At 40.4% G+C, this 19,899-nt stretch overlaps 1 pseudogene; it reads right to left on the bottom strand.

The window, feature by feature from the left end:
- The window catches only part of LOC107705567 (potassium voltage-gated channel subfamily H member 7-like), a 70,600-nt pseudogene that overhangs the window by 23,828 nt on the left and 26,873 nt on the right, over positions 1-19,899 (bottom strand).

Genomic DNA, 19,899 nt, shown 5'->3' with positions numbered 1-19,899 from the left:
ATATAAATCTACCACCACTGTAGTGACAGAGTTACTATATACTAAAGTACTAAAGTTTCAAACAGTGTCTGTGTGTGTGAATGAAATGTGCTGTACATTTCATTCTCACACACACACACACACACACACACACACACACACACACACACACACACATATGCAACTACACAAACTGGCTGAATAATGTAGGTATCTGCTGGGAGGCCCATGGGCTGCAGCCACGAAGAGGTCATATGCTATACTTTTAATAGTGTATGCTGCATTTATTTTATTTATATGACAATTTAACGTAACTGTTTACTATTTTATTGTATTTTAAATTGTAATTTATTCCTGTGATGACAAGGCTGAATTTTCAGCATCATTACTCAAGTCTTCTGTGTCACATGATCCTTCAGAAATCTAATAGGCTGATTTGCTGCTAAAGAAACATTTCTTATTATTTGCAAAGTTGAAAACAGTTGTGCAGTTGAATAAATTTTTTCATGATTCTTTGATGAATAGAAAGCTCCAAAGAAAAGCATTTATTTGAAATAGAATTGTATTTATTTTTGGCATTTTTGCCTTTAATGAGATAATGAGGATATATAGGTCTAGAGATCTGACAGGAAGTGAAGTGGGAGAGAGAGGTTTTTTGTAACAAAAACAACTTTAAAGTCTTTTAAAGTTGGTCTCTGTCTTTTGATCAACTAAATACTGTGTTTTGATCAACTAAATGCATCCTTGCTGAACAAAAGTACAGCATTGATACCTTAAAAAAGAAAAAAAAAAAACAGTACTGAGCCCAAAAACACGTACACCGTAAATTCAGTATACTTACATAGTTCTTTGTGGGTTGTAATCTAAAGCGTTACCAAACAAACATTATATATTTTTTTTACTTAATCTGTTATTGTCTGAATTATTTATTGTATGTTTAAATAAAAATCCTAATTCTGTATGAAATGTCTGAAAATTGTTTGGAATCTTTAGAATCAATTTTCTCAAAAAAAAAAAAAAAAAACAAGTAAAAAAAAAAAATGATCACATACATTGACATTATTATTTTTCATCAATAGTTTCGAGTAGAAACATAATTATATTGTATCACTAGAAAGTGTCTTTGTCATGCAGTGCATAAAACTCAAATTGGGTCAAAGTGTCTCAAAATGGCGAAGCAGGTCAAAAAAATGCTCAGTATTGACTGAGGCCATCATAATTAGTAGAATAATTGCAGCTGGCTGTAAATCATGTGTTCTCCTAATTACTGTATATGAGCTTGTCTGTGTGTCACTTGACAAGTTGTGTCCTGCCAAATTATGTCACCCATGCAGTGTATAAATAAATTATTGGGGTTTAATTATTAATCAATAATGCAGTGCGGTAATCAAACTCTTGCTTTTAGTGACCTTTGTTGGCTTACTTCAGATTCAACTTTAAAGTTATGTTTATCTTTAAACTATTATTGTGGATAGCTTGGTTATTTTTAATCTAAAACACATGGTTGCACATGAATGTAAGTGACTTCTCTGAAATGAGTTTTCATTTGAGGATTTCATTATTATTAAGAAGAGTATAAAGATATGTATTAAAAAAGAGCTATATTAAAAAAGGGTCAATCAGAAAGAGAGAAATCATGTTCGGCATAAAGGTTGCGGGTGTGTGGGAGGCTGCATTTCAGGATTAGATGCCAAGACCAAGTTTAATTAGAGTCCAACTCTTCAACCAGCATGACACAAAGAATAGAAAAGATGAAACGAGCCATCTGTGTGTGTAACTGGCCATCTGGTTAGTTACAGGCAACAAGTCTATAATGTGGCAAACAAACAAAAACAGCACCACTGACAGAAATAGACAGAAGAGGAGGGAGAGAGGTACAAACTGAGCCAATATTTTGCGTATATGTGTTTAGCCATTAGTGGTGCATGTACGTATATGCACTACTATATTTATTACTTCATGTTTCATGATTAGTTCCTACTACTTATTCCAGACATGTGGTTAAAATACATGTATGTAGAATATGGTGTTCAACTCTTATTGGTTTATTTGCTGGCTCATTGTGCAGCAAATACCAAATCTCAAGCAGAGAGACTTCAGTAGTTATGTAGAATCAACAGACATTTTATATCTATTTTGTGCTGTTATTGGTGTGTTGTAAATAGTTGTTTCGTAGGAAGTCACCATCATAAGTGCTATCTTTGGTCAACATGAAACAGCATTCGCAACCCAATTTATTTCTGTAATATGACATATTTCTGAGTGAAACCCGATATTTAAAGAAAATAATATTCTAAGAGCTTTCATCCATCAAGAATTGACTGAATAATGAAAAGGAGGTGTTACATACCAGATCCAGATAGCAATTCAAAGTTGGTACGATTTTTTTTATTTTTTTAAGTTTTGGAAACATTAAAATCTCTTATGCTCACCAATGCTGCATTTATTTGATCAAAAATATAGTAAAAACAGTAATATTGTGAAATGTTATTACAATGTAAAGTAATTATTTTTACTGACATTTTTGATCAATTCAACAACAAAGCGATTCACCTTAAGCAGGCAATAACATGAATGCTAAACATAAAAGTCTCAAACATTTTTTGAATATCGGATTCGGAAGATCAGTAAGGGGCGTGTCTAGTAATGATAGGGAGAAGAGAGCGCTCAGTGAGTGCACAGGACGGATATTAGCTGATCGACTATAGATAGTGAGAGACGGCAGATAAAAAAAAAAAAAGAGTAAAATTTCGGAGGAACAAAACATTAAAATGAAGGGTTACGATCAGGCAAGAGGTAGGACCGCGTAAATATTGGAGCAGCTTTCCAGCGGTGGAGAGAACTCAAGGAGTGGAAGGGAATCGGATGCAGAGGTTGATAGGTGAGTTACATTGATTTTGCTTTTTCACACAACTTTTCTGTGTTGGCTTTTGCTTGAATATGCTGCGGCTGGCAGGCATAGCAGATTCCGCCATTGTCGCTGCCAGGGTTGTGTACGTGTGGGGCGGAGTTATCAAAATAGGGGCGAGGTCCTGTTGGGGTATTCAAATATCAACATTGTTTCGCAAAAATCGCTTAGTGCACCTTTAAATCTTTTGTTTAAAGATTAGAAGGACAAACATTTTATTCATTGGAATAATGAATAAGTGATTAATACACACAACAGTATGAACAGAAGTTCTAAGAGAGAATTACTCTGAGGCAATTTTTTTTTTTTACATTTTTCAAGTATACTCAGCTGGTTTACAGTAACATTAATGAGTTGAATTAGTGTGTGTGTGTGTGTGTGTGTGTGTTAGTCCCATCTAACTTTCATTCCCAGTTGAAGGCCATTTCTCTCTTGTAATTAAGACAACCCTTTATATGTCTGACTTTCCCATAAGAGAGACATAATGTAGTATTTAGTAGTAATCAATAGCATTTTGTGAGACCACTTTGTTGACTCCACTTTTTGGTTGCTGCATTTATAGTAGTAAATGAATGTTTCCATGATGTAATGTCCATCGCTCACCTGTGTGACCTTCTCTGTGACATTGTGTGTTCGATCTTTGACCTTTGGTGCAATGATGGTTTTCTCTGAGGAATGCGGAGATGATGCCCGCTTGTCATTGTTGGTCTCTGAGAAGTTTAGAGTGATGAGAGGGATCTTGTTGATGGTGCTGTACTTAGTAAGGTTTGAGTCAGACGTGGAACCCAAAATGTTGGACTTGATCTGATTAAATGGACCTAAAGCAAATACACAAACACACACAAATTATGAGCAGGGTACAACTCTCTCTCTCTCGCTATCAAAAAAATAGCAGTCTATCACTTTAATAGTGACATCAACACTGATCATTTTAATAATCTGCATTTACATACCAACATTATTAAAATCAGCACCACCACAAACAAGTGGATTGTGGATAAGTCAATTGCAAACACAACATACAAAGACAGTAGACACACGCACAACAGAGACATGACAACGGTTAAAAAAGTGAAGCTCTAGCCATACCCCTAGCCATCCAAGAGCGCGCCACTAGCCAATGAGAAGAGAGTGAAAGAGAGGGGGAAGGGGAGCAAAGAATGATTTCACTTTTGAAAAGTTAAGAGGCCAAAGGTCAAGAGAATCTGGAATCATCTCAAGAACTCTACTGTCATAAACAGGTCACTGAACTGAAATGATCCACAGTCTTGTATATTGAAAAGATTTATGACAAGAATGCTACAAGAATCTAAACAATCCATTCTCCTGTGGAATACATTAACTTTAACCTGAGGGATTGAAAACCCATGTAGGTTCAGAAAGAGAGATTTAGAGGAAGAAAAGAAAGGCAGAAGAAGCTGCAAAAGCTCAAACTTAGTTCTTAAATATCGGCTCAAACAATCCAGCAAGTGATTTCTGTCCCATGCACTTTCACGTCACGCAAGGCATTACGCATGCAAATCTCTCCTCTGTCCCTCTGGCACATTCACACTTATTTTTCAGTATTTTGTGATTGTTAATTTGGTGTGTTTCAGGAGCATTCAGTGTAAACCTGAGCATGCTTTACACAGGCAGGCAAGCATGTGCTGAGTAACAGCTCTGTTACCTTTAATACTACGCCCATTATCTGAGAAAGCAATAGATCATGGATAAACAGGGCATAAGGAGAGAAAGACAGTGAAAGGCAATCAAAAGCATCAGTGAAAGGGTGAGATCTATTAGGTTTTTTAAACTGTATGAGGGTATGTGATAGTAAAAAAAATCCCTACAAGAATAGCAGAACCTAAAACTCTTGTGTTACTCAGAAGAAAATACAGTTCATAAAGACAATAAATCATTTAGGTGGGGAGGAAGTATAGGCATAAATAATGATTTTGGTTGAATTTAACAGTTTCGACTTCCCACAATATTTTTGCAACTTTTAGAAAACATCCTAAATTTAAACTTTCACTTATATTACCAGTTACATTATCATTAGATAACATCTTTCTAAAAGTGGCATTTCGCTCATATAGCAAACATACAATTTCATATTAGGAATATACTATAAAAATTTTAATTGTGCTTAACGCTGTAAATTGTGAGAAGGTCTGTTAGGTATCTTCTTTCAAATTATAATAAATCACTTGGTCAATGAACAACCTTGAGATGTTTAACACATTAAATCAAAATGTTGTGACAGTTTCCTTGAACTCTACATTACTTTTGATATGATATGCAAATGTTTGCATCTTTGATAAGATGACTCTTTGCATATTAAAAGTTAATACTGTACAATAAACAATACATTTCTTACCTTACAATTTATTCATGTACAAGCTATATACTGTATTTTATTGCTTATCATGATGGAAATCTATACTAAAAATATATAACTTTGTCTGTCTTACTAACCTAACAAGTCACATCACGTTCCTGTGGATTTTATTGCCCTTTTATTTAACGCAGGCAATAAAAAACTAAATTTAATGTGACATGTAATTGGCCAAAACTAAAGTCATTCATCCTTGTAAAGACATCTCTCTACAGTCACAACAACATTTTTTAATTATGTTATAGCTATCACTAAAAAAGAACCTGGCTGGAGTACAAACATGGTCAGTCCATTAACAACTACATCCAAGTGCCAAACAACTATAAAACCAGCTGCAGTTGAATTTAATGCTCAGTAATTTCAGGTTACACATTTCAGGATATAGGTCACAGTTTAACATCTGCTGTGTCCTAGAGCCTTACAAAGTCAAGGCAGTGAGAAAATTACTCATTTTAATGAGAAAAGCTGCCCTGTCTCTTGATTTCATCAGTCAGTTTCAAGGGCTAAAAAAAAAGATTAGTTTTTACTTTTAAATATTTAAGCACTGTTAAATGTGGAAACCTTACATTCACTCATGTATATTTTTGGCTAGATACCTTGACCTAACTGTCAACTGTTACACTCTAGGAAATAGCCTACCCTATTCATATGTAGTGCCTCATTCAATATTATAAAGTTTCTAAATTAATAGTAATTATTAACCATCTTATAATTTTAACATATGTGAATTGGAAGTCCCCACAGAGATAAGCAAGCAGTGTTTTTCATTTCTGCTCCTTGCAGTTCATTTTACCAAATTAAGTCACTTTGAAGGAATAGTTTACACAAAACTGAAAATTTGCTTAAAATGTATTTCATCCTCAGGCCTTCCAATATGTAGATGAGTTTGTTTCTTCTTCGGAACAAACTGGAGAAATTTAGCATCACATCACTCAAAATGTGTCTTCTGCAGTGAATGAGTTCAAACAGCTGATAAGAACATCATAATAATCCACACTCCAGCCCATCAATGAACTTCTTGTGACTCGAAAAGCTGTAATAATAAAAATCTATCTGTTAGATCATGCCTCCATAACAGAAATATCAGATCCAGCCCTGGATGCCAGATCCTTGTCTGGTACCCAAAACCAGTGTTAACAGTCTTCTATTAGCCAAGTAGTTGACTGAGTAAAGCCAGAGAAGAGCAGAAGCAGGAAACGAAGTAATGATGAATGATAAAGTAATGATAAAAAAAGAGCAAAGCTTATTGAATAGTTGCGTATGTTTCAATGCTCAGACTTTGTCTGCCCAGCATAAATACAACAAGTGTCATTATACCACAATCAATAGCAATGGAAAATTACTGCTTCACAACAACGTCCCATGACGTTAAAAACCTTGGAATGAGACATTCTCTTATCTCTTACTCATGAACACAAATATCCTTGAAACCACAAATCTAACGTCTAAACAACAATGGAAAAATAACATAAAACATAATAATAATAATTTAAATAACTAATCAATTAATATAATGAGTATACAAATTGTTTAAAATTAATATTATAAATAATTATATGATTAAATGGAATAATAAAATGATTATGAATGAATGAATGAATGAATGCAGGAATATAAAAGAAAGAAAGAAAGTAAAACAACACAAATGTATGGCTGCTCTCTTGAGGCAAAACACACAGTTTGCATTTGAGGATCCTTAGATCCTTCATATCATTAAGATGTTTATAATTTCAAACATTTGCTTCCAGCAAAATACGAGTCCTATATCCATAATATTGATTTCTCCAGTGAAAAAAGTCATTTTGTCTGAATCAGGAGAGAAATATGCACATATCAAGCACTTTCAAGCACAATTTACAAGTGAAAAAACATTCCAAAACAGTTCTAAACAAATGTGTGGGTGGATTTTAATGTGAGAGGACAACAGTGGGTGAACCTTTTCACTGGAGGAAACATTATTATGGATTATGGCCAAAAGGGACAGTTTAAAGTTAAAATCATGGATTCTTTTTTTTATTGCAAACACAGGTTTTCACTTCAGAAGACATAAGTTGGTGGACTCGAGTCATGTGGGTTACTTGTGGATTATTGTGATGTTTTTATCAGCTGTTTGGACTCAATTCTCATTCTGACAGCACCCATTCACTGCTGAGGATCCACTGGTGAGCAAGTGATGTAATGCTAAATTTCCCCAAATCTGTTCAGGTGAATGAAACGAACTCATCTACCTCTTGGAAGGCCTGAGGGTGAGTAAATTAAGCAAATTTTCATTTTTGGGTGAACTATTCCTTTGACACAACCGATTACAGTCATATAATTCTTCTCAAAAGCTTATGCTTGTGTATTTAGATGTGTTAGTATACCTTCGCTAGCGTGGCGATCACGGTACGTCCTCTGTGTCTGCGTGCTGAGTCCTTCTAAATCTTGTGTAGATGATACTCTCCTAAACGTGCACATACTGGCCCGTGATGCTCTCCTAGATGCAGTCGGCAAAGGCTCCTGTGGGTCCACCCGTTCCCAAGGGCCCCGTGGAGACGAGTGATCTTGTGGCCCTGAGATCGGTGAGCATGACCCCAGATAATTCTGGCCAATCAGAGCCCAGGTGTCGTTTCCATAGGAAGGGCTACAGCTCTCACCGGTGGGTGGATGGAGCTCACGTGGAGAAAGGGAAAGAGAGACAGATGACGAGCAGGAAGAGCGTTTCTCATTCTGATCAGCCGAATGGATGGTCACCTCATCTGGGTCTTCCTGGGGGAGGGATTGCTTACTTACTCCCAGCATGCTCAGCGGTACAGGCAGACGAAAACGGAAGAAACGTCCTTTTTCTACAGAAAAAAAAAGAACAGAGTAAGTTTCAGAGGAGGTAACAAGAAATAGGCATTATTTTATTATATTGTATAAAAAAGCAAAGTTAACAGTCATATATGTCCATCTCCAGGGGCAGAAATTACGAGGGACTTAGGGCAAAAATGCCACCAAAACGAACAAAAATGCCCTCCAAATTCAAAATAAGGGGGCCCTGTACAATTTAACTACATTTATTAAGACTACTAATGGTTGTTGATTGTGGCATAAGATTTAGATCTGCTCATGTTGCATCAAATTCTTTTTATGCATATTTTTGCAGCATTGCACATTACCAAGCACACAGGTTTCTGTTGAGCGTATGAATGCAATAGCCAATCAGAGCCTTTAGATTAGTCACCGGTGATGAAGAATTCTGAATACTGCACTTTTGCAAATTTACTCATAAACAACAAAGTGCAGATATGATGTAAGATTCATTTTGCAGTGTAGACAGCTTCAGTGATTATAATGGATACACAGATACATTACATGTATACACAGATACATTTAAGAAAGTAATTATAAAAACTGCCCCTTACAAAAAAAAAAAAAAAAAAAATCCCCCAGCAAATCAATTCCAGGGAGCAAACATTGTCCCTTAATTTGAAATATAATTTCTGAACCCGTCTTCCTCCTGTAACACTCCAAAGAGAAAGGAAAGCTTGAAATCGCATCATATGACCCCTTTAAAGGCGCAATATATAATATTGACAGCTGGTGGTTGAAATGGGTACTACAGTCAAAATTTAAAATATTGGAGAGTTGTTATGCTTCCTCCTCCTGAGACTTGCCGTTCACACGGGTTGCCAGATTGAGGACACACAACATGAACGAGCACAACTGACAATGGTAGGCAACAAGCCTTGCACTGTAAGGGTGATGATATACGGGGAAACTTTTTGAGCAATTTTGCTGGGCAACTCTTTTTGAGCAATGTTGCTTGGGCACTTTCACATTGAGAATGGATAACAAATGTCTATCTGGATACTTTAGATCGGTCGTGGGCCCTGTGTGTCATCTGGTTGCCCGTTGGAGGCAACATTGCCCAAAAAGTTGCCCCGTGTATCATCAGCTTTAGTTTATAAGCTGATTTATCTGCATTTTAATATGCCTCTTGTCACAGAGCTTTTTAGATAGATGCCTTTTTTAGTTCGGGTAGAATCTGCAATCTCTGCTCCAGTTCATTTGCTCGCTTAATGACTGCAATATGCTGTGTTTTCTGTCAGCTGGCAACGCTAGGGTGTCAAAATACTATTGGGTAAACTGACAGTGGGTGGAATCCCACAGACCAAAACAAACCAGGCATTCCGACCAGTGTTGCCAGATTGGGCGGTTTTGAATTTGATTGTGCGGGTAAAAATTGGCTTGAGCGGGTGGACAAAATTTGGGCTGGTTTGGGGTCAGTTTGGCGGTTTTCAAACATATAAATTGCATAGGCTAATTGTTTAACAAACAAGTCCAAGTATGCATGTAGGCCTACTGCATCCAATCAGTCATCACAACGTTACTACACACACACACACACACACACACTGCAGAGGCGCTGGCGCTGGTGCTGCTGGGGTGCCTCAGGGCTCAGTTCTTGGACCACTTATCTTCTCTGTCTACATGGCATCACTAGGTTCTGTCATTCAGAAACATGGCTTTTAGAGTTGGGTCCGAGTCCACCTTTGTCGAGTACGAGTCAAGACCAAGTCTTAAACATCAAGTCCAAGTCCGGACTCGAGTCCGAGTCCAAGTTCGAGTACCCCAACTCTAATATTTAGCCTATATTATTTTGTTTTAAGGAGTTAAAATGGCCCTTATCAACCTTGATTCGCATATTTCATCACATTATTTTGACAGTTAAAGTTTTGGGCGGTTTTTTGTGAGCTTTTGGGCTGGAAATCGTCCATCCAATCTTCAGCAGACAGACATTATGATTCATGAGTGACAAGTTTTTAGCGTAATAAATTATAACGTATCTGATTTTAAATGTAGTGACTGTATATTCAAGTAATCACAATGCCTAAATATAAGTTAAAGAGTGGGAGAGTGACTCAACTCTCAAAACGTGAATTATTGTGGAGTGAGATGACACGAAGGCTCTACCACTGCAACTCCAAAATCAGAGCACATTTGAATTAATAGATTTATAATGCAACATTACACCTTTCATTAGCTGGAGCTGGCCACTAACATGTGGCCATGGGTGGCTCATATAGGACACAGCTCCAAAGGACTTCTTGTAAAACCTGATCACTTTCGAGGAAGGAGGCAATCAAAAAAGAGAGAAAAAACGTTACAGAGGTGATCTTGTGCTTGGATTTCAGGTATGGCTTGTTAATTTTCACTTGGCAATACTGATTCATAAAATGTACTACTCTGTGTCTCGTGTACTACTCTGCAGCAGTGTAGTCGGCGTAATCTTACAATCTTAAGTCGGCGTAGTAGTAGTATTATCATTACATTAACTAATATATTTCTGTCACAATTTCTTCAAGTTAAACCTAACTTTTGTTTTGACGGGTTGCTGTGAAGACCTTTAAGTGTCTGTTTGTATATGATATGATGATAGTTTTTCTCAAAAGAAATGGTGAAATGGTCATGAAGTGACTCTCAGAGCAGTTCTAGAGATTATGTTCATGTATATTGAGGTGGCAGAAGCTTAAAACACTAAGCATAACGCGCACTTCAGTATGTGTGTAGTAAACGAATCCGTGCATCTGTGCCATTCATTCCCACAGAGACACGAAGAACATGCATGATTCATATTTAAATAGTATTTTTGCAGCTTAATATTCACAAACACTAGTCCATACAATAGTTTAGAGTTGGGTCCGAGTCCACCTTTGTCGAGTACGAGTCAAGACCAAGTCTTAAACATCAAGTCCAAGTCCGGACTCGAGTCCGAGTCCAAGTTCGAGTACCCCAACTCTAATATTTAGCCTATATTATTTTGTTTTAAGGAGTTAAAATGGCCCTTATCAACCTTGATTCGCATATTTCATCACATTATTTTGACAGTTAAAGTTTTGGGCGGTTTTTTGTGAGCTTTTGGGCTGGAAATCGTCCATCCAATCTGGCAACACTGATTCCGACACAGAACGCTCATTTCAAAGTAGAATAACTGGCTGTAGTGTTTCTCTGAGAAACAAGTATGTGAACTTAGCATATTTCCTAAGTATCTGCAAACATATTATGGTATTTTTATGCTTTAGTACAGTCAAAAAGTGGGAGAGTGACTCAACTCTCAAAACGTGAATTATTGTGGAGTGAGATGACACGAAGACTCTATCACTGCAACTCCAAAATCAGAGCACATTTGAATTAATCAAAACCGAAACTAAATATCTCGGTTCATAGTTCATACGATCCTGTCTTTTATTTAAGTATGTGAACTTAGCATATTTCCTAAGTATCTGCAAACATATTATGGTATTTTTATGCTTTAGTACAGTCAAAAAAATTACATCCAGCACCTTTAATTGGATGTGCTTGTTTGTGTGAGCAGCTTTCTTCCTTTCTTCCTACTGATGTCTCTGTCGTATCCAAAAAGCACCATAAATAGTGAAAACATGGTCCCTGGAGGTACTCCAGGGGCTCTGGGATGAAGATTTACATTTTCATGATATTTTTAACTTTCAGGTCATTTCTAACTTTCTAGCTAATTACCTGTTCTGTAATCATTGTATTATGTAATAATGTTAGATAACATTCTTTATGGTGCTATAAAGTGTTACTAAGAAAATCAATCTTTTTATACAGGGGCCACTGGATCTGTAAAGGTTAAAAGCCTGTGTTGCAGAATACAATGAACAAAAGACCTGTTTTTAAAATGCAACTGGTTTTAAGATGCATTTTGGTCAATCGGATCACAAATAAATGAGGGAGACACGTTTCTGATTTCTTTGAAGGGAGGTTCTATGGGTGGGTGTTTGTGTGGGCTTTTTCCTGATCTTTCAATCTAATATTATGAAATAAGCTTGCGCAATTTACTTATGAATGCGAAAGGAGACAATGGAAAATGACACAGAGAGCAGCAGCATTCATTTCTGCTCTGATAGCCACAAAACTACGCTGAACAATGTGGATTTGTGTTACAACCAGAACTGGTAGGAGAACAATGTTCTTTTAACATTTATTTCACCTTCAAAATAAACTTAAGATTTCAGCCAGCAAAGTTAAATCCCATCTGGCTAGCACGCTTCAGAAATATGTCCTGTAATGTTTAAGAATTAGGTCATTAGACAGAGAGGAGGCGGCCTTTAGTGACTGGCCTTTACCTATGGAACTGGTCAAAAGTGGACTAACTCAAAATGTTTCAGACCCCGTTTACACCTGTATTTGTGATCATATCAACAAAAATGCATTTTAATACCAGGTGTAAAAAGGGCCTTTAAGTGTCTCTTAACCCAAAGCCATTTCTAGGTCTCAGACACAGCTGAGGGGGTGTCAATGTGGGTCACTGCATAAGGAGAAAGTAGAATACACATAATTATTTCTTACTAGGAATGGGCGCGACTAGTTGACTACAGAGGTGTAAAGTATTTGAGTAAATGTAATTAATTACTGTACTTGAGTATCTTTTTGGATACTCTGTAGTTTTACTGAGTATCAAAGGTATTAGCAACTTTTACTCTCTACTTCACTACATTTTTTAATAAGTATCTGTACTCTTTACTCCACTACATTTGTAATGAGTGTTGAAATTACACATTACATTTTGCACAGCACCTAGCTTTTTCTACAGCAGTTTATTTCTGCTACAAAAGAAGTGATATCGCCAACTACAGGGCACTGAAAGTACTGTATCTTGTGCATTTTGCCCTTACTCACCCAAACTTGTCAACAAGGCTACTTTACGTGAATGCGAGTTCCTTAGCAAGTAGTTGTGAATCACAGGTGTTTTATATATGAGATGAGGACATTACTGCAGCCTGCAATGAAGCTGGAACCAGCACATCCAGTGCAAGAATGCTTTGACTTTTTAATTTTACTTAACATTATTTTATTTATCAGTTATACTGAAGAGAACTTTTTGAAGGATATTATGTTTTTTTGTGCAATTTTGAGGTGTTCAATTTTATTTTGGTTTTAGAAAATAAACGTGATTGCTCTCCTCACACATCAACTCTTCCTTTTTTTTCACTGGCATGTCTGACTATTGCATCTTTGAGCCTATATTTAGTATACATAAAATACTTAAGCACTGTTAAGATCAGATACTCTAAGACTTTTACTCAAGTTGTTTTGGAATTGGTTACTTGTAAACTTGTAATTTTGTACTCTGTACTTTTATTCAAGTATGGTTTTCAGGTACTCTTTACACCTCTGGTTGACTAGTCGAATAAACGGAACTGCTGCTGCTAGTCGACATTGGAAATACTAGTCAAAATTTTGTCATTTTAATGTTACGTTTTAAAAATAATACATTATTTTGAAAAGTGCATATGTGGAGTGGAAAACGTATTAATTTAATTTCACCTCAGACCTTGCAAGCATGCACTTTCTTCATGTTACTCACTGCGGGCTCAGAGAAATGTCCGCTTTGAAGACAAGCAAAGTGTGGGAGCGTATTTACCAGTTTAAAGGGGGAAATATTATGAATGAAAGGAAACTGACTTTCTTCAAAAAGGTTTTGTTGAAATTTTTCATGTTATCTCCATATAACGCCAAATGAAATAGTGATTATATGTATAGCTCTGCTTTGTTTACAGGAGTAACCATGGTATCTGCTGAATTTCTGCTTGTCCATAAGCGCCACCTACTGTCAGAGAGTGAATAAGCATTTTCATTCACCCCATCTGCTGCTTTAGTTGCCGTCAGTGTTTTGAAACTAACTGTGAAAATAAGAACAGTTCAGATAATAAGGTATCTGGAATTATTTGATTGTTTGATTCATAGTTTAAGTATTTCAAATAGATCGCACATACACAATGTTTTTGACTGTCTTCTGAGGTTTTTTACTTTTAGACTAATTGACTAGTCAGTTACAAAATTTCCATGACAGTGAAATTAGTTGTTGTGCACATCACAATTTCCAACACCAGAATTACTAAGGATACTTTGTAAAAGAGTTCATGTACAGTGCAAATCGCAGCATTACAGCAGCCGTCAAACAAGGTTACACTAATGGGGTCTCTGCAGCAAAACCTCTGCAGCCAAGTGGTCCTACCCACACCGTGAATCTTTAACAAGAACTTCCTGAATGTTAGACAAGCATAAATATCTCTGATGGAAGGAAAAATGGGACATCAGCATCAATGAAATTCAGTGAGAAGACGAGAGGAGACATGGATCAAATGAGTGCTCTCTATGCATCTTTCTCCTCTGGAGGACAAGACAGCCCCAGGACTCTACATGGATTTCATTACCTGAGCTTCATATCAACCACAGAAAAAATACGGCTAAATCATTTATGGACCAGTGAGACCAACTTTATCAAATATTATATTATTGGGCAATACCACAGCATTGAGTGTAGGAGAGCTTCATGAACACTTGATGCCCTACAAAAACATTACTTGTGTCCTAGGAAAACTCATGAAATCTGTTTCTATTGTATTAGTGTTGTTGACATAACACTTCAAGCAGCCACAGCAGTGTTCTGCAGTCTGACATGCTACATTTCATTTAAAACAATTTTTAAAAGATTGTTTTCTACTTTAATCTGAATCTGTGTATCATTTGTGTTTTTTTTTTTTATTTAATATTGAAAATAGAAAAATGAGAAACAGTGTCTTTTTTGTTTTTCATAAAAAAAAAACAAAACAAGATTGATTTTTCGTTTTTGTATTCAAAGGTAGAAAAGAAATAAACAGCTTAATAAATATTCAATGTCTACATTTGGGGGTTAATGAAATGCCCCTTTGTGCTGATTAGTCAACCAAAGATCAAACCGTGTTGTCATCAGTTCTTCCTCAGTTCCACGCAGTAGAATAATAGTCCACTGCTGCTACAGTTGTACGGATTCTTAAAGCGTTTATTGCAAATACATTTCTTCTTTTTCTCATCAAACAAAGAGACTAATGAATGGCTCGACACAGACTGTACCAGGGCAGAGCCTAGACAGGGCTTTCTTCTTTGTAGACATATATTCACCTACACATGAAATGGCATCACTTGGGTATGGCAGGGCATGACGGCTGTCATACCTTGGTCACCAAGTAAGTTCTAAAAAAATCATTAACAAAATGAATCAAGATATAAGTTATTAAATTAGATGTGAATAATTAAAAAAAAAAAATAGTAATACAAATGAACAAATAATACACAGATTTACTTTTATACAGATTTAAATGTATTATTTCTGTCAGGACCACTATCGTCAAAGATGATTGACAATTAGCATAGTTTGGATTGGCGGTATGGTTCTGTTCTGGGCAAGAACTCCCTGAGCATCCATGCATGCAGTCTAGCATGGATGAGAGCAGGGAGAGCAGCAATAACCCCCCAGGGTAAACAGAACAGAACCAACATAAATGTATTGCAGATATTGTTAAAGTTCAATAATTTTATGTACACATTTTAGAATTAGTCTGATTCAAAGGAGAATCAGAAGGCTGAATCCCGACTGACAGGGGAGGAGTTGGGGATGGAGGAGGGTAATTAGTTATTGAGCAATGCGAAAACTGCTGATAATACCGAGGGACCTTATATATGAATGCTTAGATAGGTGTCGTATTCCCATAGGTAGATGGGGATCAGCTGAGAGTCAGCTGATGCGAGCTTGACTAACGTGACCTGCCAGAACTAACGCTACGCTTGATTTATAATTATTTTACATGAAGTTTATATGACCTCATGTTAATGGAGAGACTATTAATGGGATAGTTCATCCAAAAATGAAAATTCTGTCATTGTTCACTCACCCTCATGTCATTCCAAACCTGTATACATTTCTTTCTTCTGCAGAACACAAAGAAAAATATATTTTGAACAATGTTGGTAACCAAACTGTTTTGGTTCCCATTGACTTCCTTTCAGTCGGTCACTTTCGACGTCACATCGGTGACCGACGAATTGGGATCTTGATTAGAGAGACCAATCCACTTCGAGTGTAAACTAAACGAGCCAATGCAGATTGGCATGCGATGATTGCATCTAGCTGCCGCTGATCACAGCGTGAGCATAAAAAGGCAGCCGGTGCAACACATACCAGCTTTTCGCTTCGGAGCCGAGCGATCACATCGTTTTGCTCCTGACTACTCTACTGAGAGAAGAAGACTGAACAAGTTCAGCGCACTCTTTGGAGCTCTTGGTGTTGGCGGAACGGGGCTTCAGCGGTGGTGGTTTCCCGTGTCAAGTGGGTTGCACACATCAGGCTGCACTACCCCCTGTTTGTGTTGCAAGCAGCCATCTCCCCTGTGCGCTTCAGCACACTGAAAGAGCTTTTTCCCTAAAAGAGCATTCACGGGTGCGTCTTTTTAAAGACGACGTTGCGTCTGGTAAACTCGACGTTGTGTCTTTTTAAAGATGCTGTTGTGTCTGGCAAACTCGACGTTGCGTCTTTGTAAAGACAACGTTGCGTTTTGCTACAGACAACGTATCACCTGTGCGTTTCTGGATGTTGTCGTTACCTGGTGTCGGATGATGGTCACGATCGCCGCCTCACGTGTCTGGGCATTAAGCACGCTGAGGTGGCATTCGTGGATGAGTAATGTTCTTATTGCAGGAAGATGACCATCTCGGAGTTGTGGGCCAAGCTCCGTTACCTTAAAAGGGGCGGAGCTCCATTGCCTCTGCCTCGATCTAGTTCTCATCATGGCGGCAGTCAGGCGGGGGCTACTTCAGGCAGTAGCACGGGCGGTCTGAGGGTAACAGTGATGGCAAACCCTCCAGGGAACCAACCCTTGGGGGACCATCGCTCCTCTTGCATTCCACAACCAGTTGAGCTGCCAAAGGAACGTGTTGGGCCCTCTACAAGGAGCGTACCAGCAGTATCCTTCGGTGCTCATCCCGACGGATGTCGATCGCTGCATTGAAGGGTGAGCCGGAGCTTTCTGGAGAGGAAGATTCGGCTGCGCTGCTGCCCTCTGGGACTATAGCAATGCCTGAATCGAATCCGGAAATGACGCTTTCCTGGGCCACCGTGAGGGTAGGGCTCGAGTGGAAATCTCCACCGTGTCCTGAGCCCTCAAGGTTGGATGATTGGTTCTTCAGGGTGGCCCGCGCTGGTTCTCAGCACCCCGCCCCGGTGCCATTCTTCCCGGAGGTGCATGAGGGGGCTTACCAGGTCATGGAAGGCACCTTTTTCTGCCGGAAACCGCCCTGCTAACTCCTCCTCCCTCACCACTCTCGACGGTGGTGCAGCTAGGGGGTATACGGGGGTCCCCCTGGTGGAGCGGTTGGTTGCGATGCAGTTGTGTCCGGATACCGCCTCCACCCAGCAGGGCAAACCGTGCCTCCCCTCCCGGGTCTGTAGGTACTCGTCTGGTCTGTCCGGCGATGCTTATGTGGCCTGTGGAGAATCTGCCTCCGCCTTACTAAAGCACTGAGGGACCTGCACGAGGGTGGTCACGATCCGGAAGTTCTGAAAAAGCTCAGAACTGCAACTGACCTCGCGCTCCGAGCGACGAAGGTCACTGCGAGTTCTCTGGGTCGTGCAATGTCCACACTTGTGGTCCAGGAGCGTCATCTCTGGCTGTGTCTGGCCGACATGAGGGATGCTGACAAGTTCGGTTCCTCAAGGTTCCTGTGTCCCAGACCGGCCTCTTCGGCCGCAGTCGAGAACGTGGCCCAGCAGTTCTCGTCTGCACAGGAGCAGACTGAGGCGATCCGACATATCCTGCCCAGGCGGGCAGCTGCTGCTTCCCCCCGTCCGCCAGCCGCAGTGCCCCAGTCTGCTCATCACCGAGGGCGGCCCCCTGCATCCACCCCTGCTTCCGCGTCGCATCCGCAGCAGCCTCGAGCAAGCGGCGCCGTGGAGCTGGGTATAGGCAGGCCACCCCGCCCGAAGGATGCGATAGAGCCGGTCCCTCCAGCCGATATGAAGACGGCTTCCCCCCGTCCGCCAGCCGCAGTGCCCCAGTCTGCTCATCACCGAGGGCGGCCCCCTGCATCCACCCCTGCTTCCGCGTCGCATCCGCAGCAGCCTCGAGCAAGCGGCGCCGTGGAGCTGGGTATAGGCAGGCCACCCCGCCCGAAGGATGCGATAGAGCCGGTCCCTCCAGCCGATATGAAGACGGGGTTTTACAGGCCCTACTTCATTGTACCCAAGAAAGGCGGTGGGTTACGACCGATCTTGAACCTGCGTGTCTTGAAACAGGCCCTTCACCGGTTACCGTACAATATGTTTTTTTAATTTTTAATTTTTGGTGTTTTATGCCTTTTAATTAGATAGGACAGTAGGTCGACAGGAAGCGAAGTGGGTGAGAGAGAGAGGGGGGGCGGGATAGGGAAAGGTCCACGAGCCGGGACCCGAACTCGGGACGCCCGAAGCGCAAAGGCGCTATATGTTGGCGTGCTGCCCACGAGGCCATTGGCGCCGACACCGTTCAAGATGTTGACGCAGAAACGCATCTTCGGGGGCATCCGTCCCCGAGATTGGTTTGCAGCGATTGACCTGAAGGATGCATACTTTTATGTGTCGATCCTTCTGCACCACAGACCATTGCTGTGGTTCGCATTCGAAGGACGAGCATATCAGTACAAGATCCTGCCCTCCGGGCTGTCCCTGTTGCCCCGTATCTTCACGAAAGTTGTGGAGGCAGCCCTTGTTCCCCTGAGAGAGCAGGGCATTCACATTCTCTACCTCGACGACTGGTTCATACTAGCTCAGTCTTAGGATCAGTTGTGCGAACACAGGGACTTGGTGCTCTCACACCTCAGCCGGTTGAGCCTTCAGGTCAACTGGGAAAAGAGCAAACTCTCCTCGACAGAGAGGATCTCTTTTCTCAGTATGGAGTTGGATTCGGTCGAGCACGCCTCACGCAGGGACGGCTCAGTCGGTGTTGAACTGCCTGAATATGTTCAAGAGCAGGACGGCGGTCCCACTGAAACAGTTTCAGAGGCTCCTGGGGCATATGGCAGCTGCAGTCACGCTGCTGGGGCTGCTTCATATGAGACCGCTTCAACACTGGCTCCATGGCCGAGTCCTGAGTGTGGGCGTGGCTACGCGGCACTCAACGGGTCCAAGTCACACCAGCCTGCCGCCAGATCTTCACCACGTGGTCAGACCTTGCATTTCTCTGGGCAGGAGTACCCCTGGAACAGGTCTCCAGGCATGCTGTGGTTTACACGGATGCCTCCACCACTGGCTGGGGGGCCACGTACAATGGGCACGCAGTGCCGGGGTTTGGACGGGCCCCCAACTGCACTGGCACATCAACCGCCTAGAGTTGTTAGCAGTACGTCTTGCCTTGAACCGCCTCAGAGGGAGCTTACAAGGCAAGCACGTGCTGATCCGCACGGACAACACTGCGACCGTTGCGTACATCAACTGACAAGTTGAGCTGAAGTTTCTATCAATGAAAACTCTGCTCCTGCTTGCACTGGCCTCCATCAAGAGGGTAGGGGACTTGCACGCATTTCGGTCGACGGATTCGTGCCTAGAGTTTGGGCCGGCTGACTCCCAGGTATTCCTGAGGCCCCGGCCCAGCTATGTGCCCAAGGTTCCTACTACCCCCTTCAGGGATCAGGTAGTGAACCTGCAAGCGCTGCCCCCGGAGGAGGCAGAACCAGCCCTAGCTTTACTTTGTCCCGTCCAAGCCTTGAGATGGTACGTAGACGGGACACAAAGCTTTAAGACCTCAGACCAGCTCTTTGTCTGTCACGGAGGCCGGCAGAAGGGGAATGCCGTCTCTAAGCA

The sequence above is a fragment of the Sinocyclocheilus rhinocerous genome, unplaced genomic scaffold (assembly GCF_001515625.1).
Source record: "Sinocyclocheilus rhinocerous isolate Xijiao unplaced genomic scaffold, SAMN03320098_v1.1 scaffold504, whole genome shotgun sequence".
Classification (NCBI taxonomy): domain Eukaryota; kingdom Metazoa; phylum Chordata; class Actinopteri; order Cypriniformes; family Cyprinidae; genus Sinocyclocheilus; species Sinocyclocheilus rhinocerous.
Note: the sequence above shows the minus strand (reverse complement) of the source record. Positions and strands in the feature narration are given on the sequence as shown.